This window comes from Panthera leo, chromosome A1, assembly GCF_018350215.1.
Source record: "Panthera leo isolate Ple1 chromosome A1, P.leo_Ple1_pat1.1, whole genome shotgun sequence".
NCBI lineage: Eukaryota > Metazoa > Chordata > Mammalia > Carnivora > Felidae > Panthera > Panthera leo.
This window is the reverse complement of record NC_056679.1, coordinates 232,600,976-232,615,066: the sequence shown is the minus strand read 5'-3', so window position 1 is coordinate 232,615,066 and position 14,091 is coordinate 232,600,976.

Below are 14,091 nucleotides of genomic sequence, written 5' to 3'. Positions count from 1 at the left end.
CATACTTTTGAAATACCTCCATTTTCTCTGACTCTGTTGGCCCCTCTTGGGGAGTCAGTTGCTCGGTATTTTATACAGGCTGAGCTATCACTGCACTTGTAATCACTCATTAACTTTCTTTCAAATAAAAGTCCTTCTTCACTGGGGTGCCTGGGTGGCTCAGTCGGTTAAGCGTCTGACTCTTGATTTCAGCTCAGGTCATGACTTCACGTTCTGTGAGTTTGAGTCCTGGCTAGGGCTCCGTGCTGACAGTGTGGAGCCTGCTGGAAATTCTCTCTCTCCCTCCCTCTCTGCCCCTCCCCTGCACATGTGTGGGCTCTCTGACTCTCAAAATAAGTAAACAAACCTTAAAAAAAAAGTGCTTCTTTGCTACTAGACCAAGAGCTTCTCCCAAGACGGCCTACGCTTTATCCATTTTTACCCCAGCGCTGAGCACAGTGCCTGCAACAGAGTGGTCAGACCTATGCTTTGATTAAATGAATTGATAAGCCCTTGTCATTGGCATATCATCATTATCCCTCACTCTCAAGGCTGCCTAGGATGAGCCACAATCCACATAACTGCAAACTCAGATATATTCAGCAACAGTTCATTTCTGCTTCTCAATTATCAGAGAGTATTAACACCCTCATCAAACAATGACAAGTGAAACATTTTGAAATAAATACAATTTAATAATGCGACAGAGGAACCAAAACTCTTAGAATCAAATGGACCACAGAATGTATTATGTATCATTAAAAATTTTACAAAACCGTTGAAATCATGACATATCCCCCGTGGAAAGCATTTCTGTGTTTGTTCTCATATGGATGGATCATGGAGATTTATTTATCTTGAATGCTGCAGCTCAACCCCCACGTGCATTTTTATTTTAATCAGAGACGAATTTTCAGAATCTTACCTATCTTTGAAACAAAGATGTGCGAAAGTCAGTACTTGTGGACCTGTTTGCACCTTAGATAATATTCATAGCAAAATCAGAATGTATTCAAAGTTCCAAGTGGGAGGGGCTAGTTAGGTTTGCATTTAGAATCTCCAGCAGTTCTTACAAACACTTAATTTTCCAGCTCAAGGAGGCTTAGCCGGCTTTACCCCTACCCCTTTAGCCGGTCAGGTTCCTGTGATGGCTTCAAGGCAACCTTTGTGACTCTGTTATACAAGGACTGGTTTCACCTCGTAATGAGAAAAATCCAAAGGCTTAGGAGTTATCCAACAAGTCTTGTATTTTCAGAACACCTAGTTTTCTGCCAGCAATAGCTGTTTCAGAGGAAGTGGGAGAGAGAAGTCCACTGACTCCGGAAGCTTCGGAACACGTCTATCCCAACTGTTGCAACACCTACCAATGCTTGTGAGGAAGCAAAGCGATACGTCATGGAAGTTCGTTTTAATGGGGATGGGAGGCAAAACATAACTAAGCATCTAATTCCCTTCCCATGCTAATTTCCTGTAAAGGTTTTCTTTCTTACTGAGATTTCCACGAAGTTAACCTTGAGGGCCGCGTTAGAATTTTCCCAAGGAAGCAGGTCCCCAGCCCTTTAACTGGGGTGATGGGTTGGAAGGTCATTTTATCCAATATGAGTTATGGGAGCTTTTCTTGTCCGGTTGTGATCAGTAAGTCAGCTGGACCACATAGGGGAGCTTGTGGAGACCTACAGCAGATGGGGCAGACTGTGGGAAGGAGATGTAGAATGGGGAAGAGACTCATGGAGCTCACGTGGAATTTCCCCAGAAGGAACATCATCGCGTACCCGGCCGACCATCGCAAAGCTGGAATTATTGCCAATTCTAGCAGTCAGTGGAACTAAAGATAACACAAATGCTGCACGCTAAATGCCAGAAGGTCAAATTTTGTGCTCTATCTCCGAAAATGTGCCCTATGGAATGCCACATAGGCCAAATTTCACACCCAATTTATTCTGAACTTTAAAAGGAGTAGTCAAAACAAGGTCTGACATATCCCATTGTGCATTTATAATGGAATTAGTCTTTTCTGAGTAAAGCAGGAAAAAACGAGGCCCTTAACTCTGAGATGCTAAGTGAGATCAACATTACCCATACATTAGTGGATCATTCTGGGTATTGGTTCTCATGTTTCTGTTAACTTTGATTTGCTTTTGAACTGCGGCTTTGCTTTCCACCATAATAAAAAATAAAGTCAATCGAATCTCCAAAAAGAAATTACTCCTGAGATTTGAAAAGTACTAGACATTTCACAGCCTCAGGAGAGAGCACCTACAGAAGTGGTAACACGCCTACAGGATGCACACTAAGAATGATCTGACTGTTGAATAAATAGGAGTTGGAATTTTGAAGGCAATTTTCAGCTAATGAAGTCATCCTGATGTAAGACTCCTGGGCAAATCAGACGGCAATTCAGCAACAGAGAACTAAATTTTCTTGTCTCTGAGAGCATAAGTGGAGGTGAGTCCTTTCTCACTGCCTTGTGGGAGATGGGGAGACAGAACCAGAGAGAGCTTACCACTTGGGGGTAGTGGATGGCTTGTGTGGTTAACGGTGACATCTCAACCTTGCCCAGCCACGAATGGTCCCCCGTGTCGGGCATCAGAGCCTGTATACATCTCGCCTGAGCCAGGCACTCCCACATGGGCACGATTAACCTGAACTCCCGGTCAGGGGGTGCACTGTGCAGCAACAGGAGGGAAGCCTGAGAGGTATCTCCCTGGAAATGTGGCCTCCCCATGGAATCAAGTTGCCTTGGTCTGCTAAAGAATGGAATCAAGTTTCCTTGGTCTGCTAAAGAATCCATAAGATTCTGTCTGGAAGGTACAGACATTCTACCCTCACTGTCATTAGCCTCCAGGACTTGTGAGCTGGGATAAATCTTGGGGATCATTCCTTCCAATCGGCTCATTCAAATATGGGGAAATGGAGGCCTTGGGAGACTAAGGGGTTTTCTCCTAATTTATATGTTGAGTTCAGGACCACAGTGCTTGGGATGTGGCCCCCAGTCCACTGACATTTTTCCCCAACACACAGTCTTGGACGTCAAAATTGGTATTCTACTTTGGATTTGGAAAGATGTCTTTAACATCGGAGAAACCTTGAAAACAATATCTTTTCTATAAATTAAGAATGCAAGGGAAAACTCTACCTTTGCAAAACAGTAAGTGTTATGTATACAGGCTTAGGAATTGGGAAACAAATAGATGCAACCAAGAAGGGGAACAAATTGTCCATAGTCTGAATATAGTAAAACAGTAGTGACTGAGAAAGCTGTAGGGGTGGAACATTTTTTTCCCTTTTCCCTTCTAGGTTCTTTGGCTGTTCTAATAATTAAATTGACATAAGACAGATGAACGGGAAGAAAACAAACTTTGTATGTTTGGGATCCCCATTAAAATATGAGACTTCCCGGGGCGCCTGGGTGGCTCAGTCGGTTAAGTGTCCGACTTCAGCTCAGGTCACGATCTTGCGGTCCGTGAGTTCGGGCCCCGCGTCGGGCTCTGGGCTGATGGCTCAGAGCCTGGAGCCTGCTTCCCGTTCTGTGTCTCCTTCTCTCTCTTCCTCTCCCCCGTTCATGCTCTGTCTCTGTCTCAAAAATAAATAAACGTTAAAAAAAAAATTTAAAAAAAAAATGAGACTTCCCAGCAGTCAGGTAATTGAAGCTTATATTCCATCCTGAGCTAAGGAGAGGGGGTCTCAACGGGGTGGCAGACAATTCAGTGGAAGCTGAGAATAACAGATGTTTGGTAAACAAATGTTTCCATGCCATGCAGATAAGTCTTTCGGATATAAAATGTTGTTTTTAGTCATAGCTCTCTTCCTGGTAAAGCCTTCTTATCTAAATTCTTCCAGGCAGTGAAGGGGAAGGTAAAAAGCTCTTCCTGATCTCTCCTTGTGAATCTCTCCTACCTGATGTGTGACATAAGATAACGAGGCCCCCATCTTACCCCCACACGACTCACCCACGTGGATCAGCAGTGTCTGTTTACTGAGGGGAGAATCCACAGAAAACATTCAAGACCTCCCCCCCCCCACCCCCAGAAAGAATGAGCTTATGTCAGTCATGAAACTCTGAGCCTAGAAACAATTTCCACACCAAGCCAGCTAGTTTCCTTATTTCCTGAGCCATATGCTCACTTCTTAGCTGAAATATCCTGTGAGTGGTTGTCAAGAACTAAGATTTGCTAAATTTGTGTGTTTTTGCTGTTCTCTTAGCTCAAATTAGAAACATATGTTCACTACCTCTGCCTACAAATAGTTCAGCATGAACTGTTTTCCTCATTTTATTCAGAGCAGATCAGTCAAACAGTTATCATTTCAAAGTCGACCTGCACAGAAATGCGACATGCACAACTTATTTTATTAATTGTGTTTCTTTGCAAACTAGCAAATGAACTCAATTAACTGAAATATGGCCATGCGTCTTCGTGCCTTAATTAGTGCTGCCTTCAGGTAGGAGATGCTAATGGCGTCATTAAGCTGCGGAAGCCCCAGGAAGAGCCTTCAAGACCCAGAGTTCACATTTGAAGTAAGGACTGATAATGGGATCTGGGACTTTTCATCTCCGGAGTCCTGTCTTTAGTGGAGCTGTGGCTGCAGCCGAGAATAATTGCCATCCGAAGACAGCTCCCAGCATGGTCCAAGGAGGACTGGATGAGCTGACATAAAAGTCTCTCCTAAGTCGGCCCAGTTGTACTGGGTGTTTTCCTGTAAGCGTGGTGGACCAGGAGCAGTGAAGGGACCGGAAAGCTCAGGTGTCATTTAGGGCCACTTAGAAAGGCAGATGGCCACATCCTGGTCCAAAAGTGATGCTAGAGGTTGACAGGGGTCTATAAAGAAAGCTGGGACTCAAGTGACGAAATAAACAGCAGGTATCACAGTATTATTGTAGTCCAGGATCTGAGGAGAAGGGGAACTCAAATTTATCATCTGTCATGTGCCAAGCTCACTTTCTCTCTCCCTAGATAGATATAGATATAGATATAAAGATATATCTGTTTCTACATACACTCACCTATTTTATATATAAAATATATAAATGCACATTTATTTATACATAGGTACATATGTGCACATATAGGTACATTTGTGTGATTACCTCATTAGTTCTCACAGAAACCCTACGAGATAAGCATTTAAATAATTTTATCAAAAAATTGAGGCTTACCTGGTTGTTACAACTTGTGCAAGATTCTGCAGACATTAAGGGCACGATGAGAATTAAATCTATCAATCATCTAATCTATTACCTTTCTATCTATCGATCGATCATCTAATCTATTATCTATCATTTAATCTATCATCTATGTATCTATGTATCTATCTATCATCTAATCTATCATCTATCTATCATCTAATGTCTATCTAACTTCATCTAATCTATTATCTATCATTTAATCTATCATTTATCTATGTATATATGTATCTATCATCTAATATCTATCTATCTATCTATCTATCTATCTATCTATCTATTCTTCTACCTATCCTTCTTTCTTATTCAATTATCATTATTCTGTCTTGTTCCCACACTCTAGAGTGGTACCTGGTACAGGTTAGGCTCTCATGTAATCGTGCTGAGCAAACTGCCCTTTGACCACCCCAGTGCCCATATTCTTTACCACATCCCCGTGCCTCACCAGAAGAGTTTGCTCCCATCGTTTCTGCCCCGGGTTTCTCATTCTAATGACAGGATCTCCATCTGAGGATAGGAGATGATGGGGCTGCCATACTCCTGCCCTGGAAAAGTCAAGAATCTGCTTAAATAAATTCCTGCTTATGACCCCCGCTGATCTGGACCTTAAGAGGCAGGACCAGTGAGACAATGGGCAAGAGAAGAAGAATAAAGACGAAACGGCATGCTGTCCGGGTTACTCAAGACACGGGGTCCGCTGAAGAACATGCAATACAAAAGTCAGGTATTGGCATAAATGAACTCCTTTGCAACTAGTCTTTTACTTGACCTTGGAGAGGCAGGGACTGGTAAAAAAGATGGAGTAGAGAAGAAATGATTAGTAATGGTGTCCTCTTTCAAAAGGTGTATTGTCATTCACTCATTCATTCCCTGCATGCATTTACTGACTGTACCCCACCCTTCTGGGTGAGAAAACAAAAACGAAAACAACAGAGTGGAAAAGCGTCCTCACTGCCTTCAAGAAGCCTCTATCTTAGCTTCTATCCCGTGTCTGTCCATCTCAGCACAGCCAGCTCTCCTGTGCACCATACTGGGTGACACCATGCAAAAGCAAGCATTTGTGTAATTTTTAGAGACTTGCCCAGGCTGACTCCTGATCTGAGGCTCTTTGTTCCCACATCACTGTCAGTAACTAAACCTGTAGCTCTTTATGCATGCTGGCATTATCTCCCAGAAATCCTGTCACTATCTCCGTTTTACAGAGGAAAAATGCCATCTCGTGTCTTATCTCAGATTCTTACTGATCCTCCAGTTCCTGGTTTTACCCCCCACCTCGCCCCTGCAGCTTTTACCCCCCTGGTTTTTACCAGCTTGGATCCCTCCCCTTGAGCCCCGACACTCCTTTCTGTATCTTACCCAGCTTACTTCCCAGTTGGGGATCCAGTCTCCACGCCCCCCTGTTTTGGATTTTCCCCACAAGCTCCAGGAGGAAAACACACCTTTGCCCAATCCCCACTGTCAGGACCTTCCACTGTTGACTCCTGACCCCTCCCCTTCCTCGCCAGAGCAAGAGCCTCAGCCATTTATAGCATGAGTTCTAAGACCGACACTTAACACCCAATCGTGGAGTTGATCAAGCAGTTTACAAATTAAAGCTAAACTAAACGTAATGCAGAGTAGAGGGAGCACGCACACCCTTTTCTGCAGCGATCGGATAGAATGTTATGGAGAAAGAGAACATTACCGTGTGCAGTGAAAGGCAGCAAGCTAATGAATTCAGGAAGCAGCCCACAGCCTAACGCAAGAGCGAGTGACAGTGAAAGCATAAGTCACCTAAGACAGATGGAATCGGGAAGGGCTTTCTAGGCAAAAGGTTTTCACAAAAATATAGATGGAAACGGTGGAAAGAGTCCAAATTCCTGTACTGGGAAAGTTTGTGAGGTATCTACATCTAACATCCTTTCTTTGAGCTCGTATTTCCAGCCACTACATAAAAGCCCGAGGAATAATTTAAGGAAAGAGTCCCACATGTTATTTATATAGAAGTCAATATTTTTAGAGTTTAAATATTTCAGGAAAACATTTCCTCCTGATTTATCAACCTGCAAAACGCACGAAGCATGAGAGAGAATTAGTCTCCAAATTCCCACTCGTGATAAAGAGGGTAGGCTCAAATAACCCTGGGGTGACAAGGGTTCGCTGTCCAGTTTACGGAGCAGCTGAGCTGGTGAGGGGGTATGGAGAGCCCCTGCCACTTCCTCCACATGTGACATGCAGAGTGCCTGGGAACCATTTCCCAGTTCGTTATCATCAATGTTGCGGGAAGACCTTCTGGCAAAAAGGAAATGATAATCGAGTGGGTAAGTCTACCAAAGGAATGAAGAGTACAGGACATGGTGACCACGGGCATAAATCTGTAAAACTGTCTGAAAATGTTAGTTCTGTCTCTTTGAAAGATAATGGCTTGTTTACACAAAAAGTAACGCACGAGTGTAGAATTTACAATGGAGGCAAAAGTAGAGGGTGTAACAACAAAGGGATAAATGTTGGGAGGAGAGAAGTAGGACGGTTGACCGTGAGCAACACGGGTGTGCTCTGTGCAAATTCACTTACACGTGGATTTTTTTTTTCTGGACACACAGGACTATAGATGTATTTTCTCTTGGTTATCATCTTCTTTTCAAAAAATCTTTAAAAATTTTTAAGTGTTTTTTTTTTTTTAATTTTTGAGAGAGAGAGAGAGAGAGAGAGAGAGCGAAAGAGAGAGCTGCACTAGTGATAGGAAGATGCCACTCATCGGATTATCTTTACGTTTCGATTGCACCCAACAGAGAGCAACAGAGAGCTCCGCTTCCTTAAACTGTCCCAAATCACCAACCAAAGCCCAAATTCTGTAAGGTCTTTCTAACACCCACATCCCGGGACACCCCCGAAGTCCCCCATGGCATGCAGAAGCCCTCGCTGCCGGAAATAACACACTTGTTATACATTCAAGTATAAGTGATTTCTTGGACGGAGCTATATGAGAGAGAAATACACTTCTATTGTTAACCCACCATAATTTGGAGGTTTACTCCATTTAAAACAGTCAAGTTCTGCTATTAGTGTTTCCCTACCTGACAATGTAAATATGCCTTTCTTTTTTGAAAGAAATATTTCAACCAACATTCATCCTTTCCTTTAACTGACAAATGTTAGGATTCTTGGTTTTGCTTAAGAATCTTCACGAAGAGGAAAACTTAACTGGCACGCACCCTGTGGGAAGGGGGCTCAGAGTAAGTGACAAAGCAGGAAACCCTAATCTTTTAAGTCAAAACTCAGGGAGCTTTTTCTATAGAGGGTAAGAGTAAATATTATCAGTTTTGTGGGCCACCTAGATCTCTGTTGCATGTATCTATGTGTTTTAACAACCCTTTAAAATGTAAATATCGTTCTTAGCTCACACACTGCAAAATGATAGGCCTTGAGCAGGATCTGGCCCATGGGTCAAGTTTACCAGTGTCTGTTCCACGGGACTGCAGGATGTGGGACACGAATGTCATCCTGATGAGTGACACCCCTCCAGGGGCCAGGACTGGCTGCACTCCACTTTAAGGCTATACACTCCTTGAAGGCAAGAACCCTGTCTTATGCTTTCATCTTAAACTATTATTCAACTTGCTAGAAGTCTTTAAATGTATTCCATTTTGACTCTTCTCTTGCTATGTGCAAAGCTCTGTGTTAGGCACTCTTATCTTAAATATAAAGCACATGTTCCTCCCCCCAAACGAAACTGAATTGGATTGAACTAAAATTTAGCTATTTAATTTGCACTGTACAGGCATAATTGCAATGGTAATTCCAGAAGAGAATACTAAGTATTTTGTAGTCTACGATTCTATCATGGTACTCTTTCTAGTAGCAATAGTCATTGTCATTGATGCTATCATTGAATGTCGTATCACTTTCAAATGTGGGAGCTTCAATGAGAAAATATGTAGAGAAACAGAGAAAAATGAGAAAATACGTAGAGAAACAGAGGAAAAATATTTGTAAATTTTATATGAGGCTTCTACTGAATAGAAATAATATATATATATATATATATATATATATATATATATATATGTATAAATTTTGCCAAAGATATGGTGATGTCTCCTCAGGATATATTTTTATCTTCTCCAAATCATTCTAAGACATAGCTGTGTGTCCAATTATCCTGCACATAACAATTCCTTCACAAAGCTTGGAGGCTGGGCAAGTCTGGGTTCCCAGAGAAAGTTGGGGGCTAAGAAACCGGAGGAGCCATAGTGTCTTTGGTCCCTTGAGTTCCGATTAAGTTCTTTGTCCCTAATGTCTGAATATCCCTCCTGCTAGAATGACTCATTGGAACTCCATTGTATGAGAAAACCTACAGCATCTGGTTTGCGCCTGCTGATGTGTGTAACACAAAAGCTATCTTGAATATTAATACAACCAATTCTCATGCCAACATCCGTCAGTTAGTTTGGAAATTGGGAACCCAAAGAGCGCATGCGGATTTGTGACATCATAATGGATTGTGAGTCCGTATGATTCATGAATAAATCCCTAGCAGATGTGTTTGCTGCACTAAGGTGTGTTCACGTTATTTGTCTAGTTTATTCTCTACAGCGTGCGTCGGGGTTTTTCAGCTCTGGCCCTGTTAGTAGCCACCTTTGCATTGTTACAACCTCCCCTAAGGAGCTTGTCTCCCTGTAGAAACACCTCCATTAAATTGAATCCAAATTTTCACGTGAATAAATGCAACTGGATAGATCCAAAGTGAGGAAAAAAAAATATGATTATGGCAACGAAACCCTGTGTAATGAGATCAACAATAGCTTTGCCATGTACCTGTTATTCAGGTTCTTGATGATAACAGAATAAGTCCAGGGTACACATTGGAAAGCTCTGTGGGAATAAAGATCCATTTCTAGACTTGAACTTCTTATGTGTCTACTGTGTCCACGATGCTCCTCTTTTGCTTTGGAATTTCTCTTTCTAAGCTCTGTAGCTGAGTCTCACAGGACGTAATTTTCATTGAATGCACAGTGTGGGGACAGAGATTTCTTCACTCTACTGGGGTCTCTGAGATTATTATCCGGATGTGGAAGAAAACGTCCTGTGCTCAGAAGTAGACTGTTTACAACAATCCTGCCAGTTTGTACCCAGAGAAATTCTCACTAAAGGCAAAAGATTTTTTTAGCGATACCTTGCTTATTAAGAGCTCCAATATCAGGGCGATGGTTACCAACCTAACTAGCATTAGTCATTAGAATGATTCTACAAAAAGAACTACACTCACCTCTATTATGAAATATAAGCTAAGACGTTACATTTCAAATGGCAATTGAATAGTTATTTTTATAGAATAAATTATTTTTGGTAAATGGCTAATACTACTGCTCGTCTTTTAAGCCTCATTGGTTAAAATATACTTTAATGTATTTATTTAAATACGTATGAGTGAAAAATAAATCTATATGAGACAAACATACAAAAATGCTCTAAATAAATAAAGTGGCTAAGTGCAAATAAATAAATCTATCAGTAGACGGCAGCTAAAATTTATCAACCTCTTTCTTAAGCCAGATATTCTTTCTGACATTCCTAAGTATGTGTTCTAAATAATAATAATAATTAAAGTAATTTATGAGAGCTGTATCTTCGATTTCCTGGAAGAACACTTTATTTATCATAAGGGAAAGGGAATATAAGGAATTAAACAATCATAGTAAACACAAAGAGAGAGGGAAGTATAGAGAAGAACAAAGAAGGCTTAATATGTCAAATCGGGTGCTCACAACATCCAACCTTCTGGCAGGGGAAGCCCCGCGGTAAATATGCCAGGAGGAGTCCCTATTGAGGGTCCTGGGGGATCGTCCTCCCCTCAGCTACTTCCAACCAGCTATTCCCACCAGGGCAATATATACACTACCCTTGTTTGATCTGTGGTTAGTCATTAAGTTTGCCTAAGTGCAGTCCGGAGCGAGCTGGTTTTTCTCTGTGTTTCTTATCGTCTCTCACAATCATAGGAACCTTGGTGTCTGTATATTCTTCTTCCCTCTCTGATCCATTCCAGGGGGCCTGGTCTGGCTTAAGGTGGTGAGGCACTTTAACCCCTCTTGACCTCAAGGACAGAAGGGCCAATTCCGATCCCAAGGTCAGATACGGAGCACAACCCAACTAAGCCCCCCATGATTGCGTATGTGCGAGTCTGGGCAGAAAACGCATGACAAGCCACACAAACAACTTCTATATAGAACAGTATGTAAATGACACACACTCTTCTCAGGTCTCCAGATACAGGGTCCAACCACTGAATCATCTTTTGGCCCCTCTCCAGCCAATTTATGCAATTGTGATAATTCTCTCTTTTCCTCCATTCTATTGACACCACTCTTGCTGGTTAGATCATTATTCTCTCACACATATGTTACTCCAAAAGCCCCCTCAGCAAATTTTACTCTCCTGGCCCCACTCAACCTAAATCTACATGCCACACTGCCATTACTCCCTCCATGCTGCGTTTAGTCATTCGACATTTTTGGAAAGTTATCTAATTATAAGGCACCATTCTTCTCAGGCACAATAGGTGGGCCATGCAAGGTGTTTGCTATGGACATCTCCCCCTTCTGTGGAACCTGGGGGCGGGCAACTTGTCCCTAAGATTTTAAGGAACTACTTGCGTAGAGATCTGTGTACTTAGTGGTGGCCCAGTTCTCTTTCCAGACACAGATCAGTCAAGGTTGCTCTATCTCAGAAAAAGGCTGATTATGCCAACCTGGGTGATATCGTCCCCACGGGGATGAAAATTAGTGGGAAGCAAACAAAAAAAATATTACGTATGTAGAGCATTAAAATTAATGGGGTAATTAATAAAGGAATAATTAATGAATCTTAATGGTAGTTACTGTTTGAATGTCACATATGGATCTGTTTTCAGGCTAAAACTCTTAATTCCATTTTTCCTTTTGAGCCACAAAACAAACTTACAGGTAGTTAGTATTGTTACCACTTTACCGTTGAGGCCACTAATACTCGAAAGATCCAAGTGGCTTATCAGTGGTCAAAGAATTAATGTCTGAAAGTTAAGAAGGTCTCTTTTGTTAGGGAAAAATCTGTAATAAGATGGTCAACAGGACTGATAAGGGAATGCCAGTCCTAGTCGGAAGACTACCCCTCCGGGATTTCCTTCCTACCCTGCTTGCCACAGGCACCGAGTTACTACTGATGAGGGGTGTGGAAGTAACAGACTATACATTGTCCCATCTGTTGATGCTCTGGGCTCAGATCTCTGGAGAATGATCTCCTCCGGGCCCACCAGTGTAAAATAAACCTCCTTCCTTCCAAGATCTCCGAGTGCCGCTTGGTTTTCCTGCCGGGTGATCCAGACCAGTTTCCGTAACACTTTGATTTGAGAGTCTGTAATCTTACCCCCTAATGTCCCCAAAAGACAACCCATTACAACCACTATAAACAGAGTCTGCCAAGTGATGTTCAATGTGAAGGGTAAATGCATCCCTGGGGTCCAGGGAGAGAAAACTTCTCAGAGAGGGTACTCACTCCCCATAGGGCACATTACAATGAATGTCAGTATCACGGTCTATAGTTGGATTCTAACTCTACCAACAGGCAGAAACTTGTTTTCAGGGATTAAGTGTACAAACTATCAACTGTTTACATCCGTAATGCCACACACTTATGATGTGCCAACAATGTATAATTTCACAGATAAGGATTCATCAAGTAAATGATGCTTGTTAGATCAGCGAACACTAAAAGGCAATCACACATCTGTGCTAGGCCCTGCACGGGCTGGGCTGTACCCGGGCGGAGTCATCCACACTAATGCATGCAGAGGTGGTCCAGGAAAGCATGACCCAGCAAGGTTGAGAGAGGAATCAACATGGTCTCCTTCCGTTTGTTGCAGATGCATTATACCAATCAGCTTCCCCAGTAGAGGCTAGTGTCCTGCACATTTTGACGTCACTTAGTGGACACCTTGAGCCAGTGTCTTCTTCGCAAAGAGATCTACACACAAGCAGGGACCGTGGTGAGGGGTTCTTTTCCTGAAGGGTCAGGAATTGAGACGAAAGATGTTGAGGAGGTTGTGGATTTCACAGGACCTTCACCCGTGAGACCTCATGTCAAACCATTTTCTCCCTTCATTTTAATACTGACTTGAGTTGTGACCTATTCACGGGGTGGTTGCTCAGAAGAATCTAAAATAACAACTGCAAATCTTTATGCAAGGCTCATAGGCCATTTAAATTATTTTTTTCTCTTCTTTGGAATCAACACCATTTATATTTCTCCTGATCGTTTAGGGATATTTGAAACGTCTCCAGGAATTCCAATCTAACGACCGGTCTGTGGCTCTAATTGAAAGTATGGTTTCTTTAAGGAGTCAAAACAATGGCTCGTGAAAAAAATGCACTTGCTAAAAGTCGCATCTGGGGCTTCTGGGCAAAGCAAGAGGGAGGAAGCTGATGTTATCACTGCAACAAGGTTAACTCAAAAGTCTTCCTTCTCTGCTTTATTGTAATTTAGTCTGTTAACGTCAACACTTAATATCTGATTAGGTGACAAAATGAACTCATTACATATGAGTACATGATTGCATACCTTTTGGGGGGACTTTGAGTTTGTACATTGTCTCCATTAAAATGAGCTAGGTCTGTTGCCTAAAGGGTTAAAACAAAACTTCTGAGAAAATAAGCTTAGCGGTGAAAATAAGCATGTTCTTCTATTCTTGAGTCCGTTTTCCACCCTTTTCAGATTAGCTTGGGGGAAATTAGTTAAATCTGCATCCTGCTGGGCAAAGTCCTTTCCTGATTACTCTCTCTGCTCCCCTCTTTTCCTATTGACACCGATGGACCTCGAGACTGAAAATAGATACTAATTATTTTCCACCTTTACCCCCACTGTTCAGAGCAGTGCCTGATGTGTTGGCTGTGACATTACCACTGCGCTCATTAAAGCCA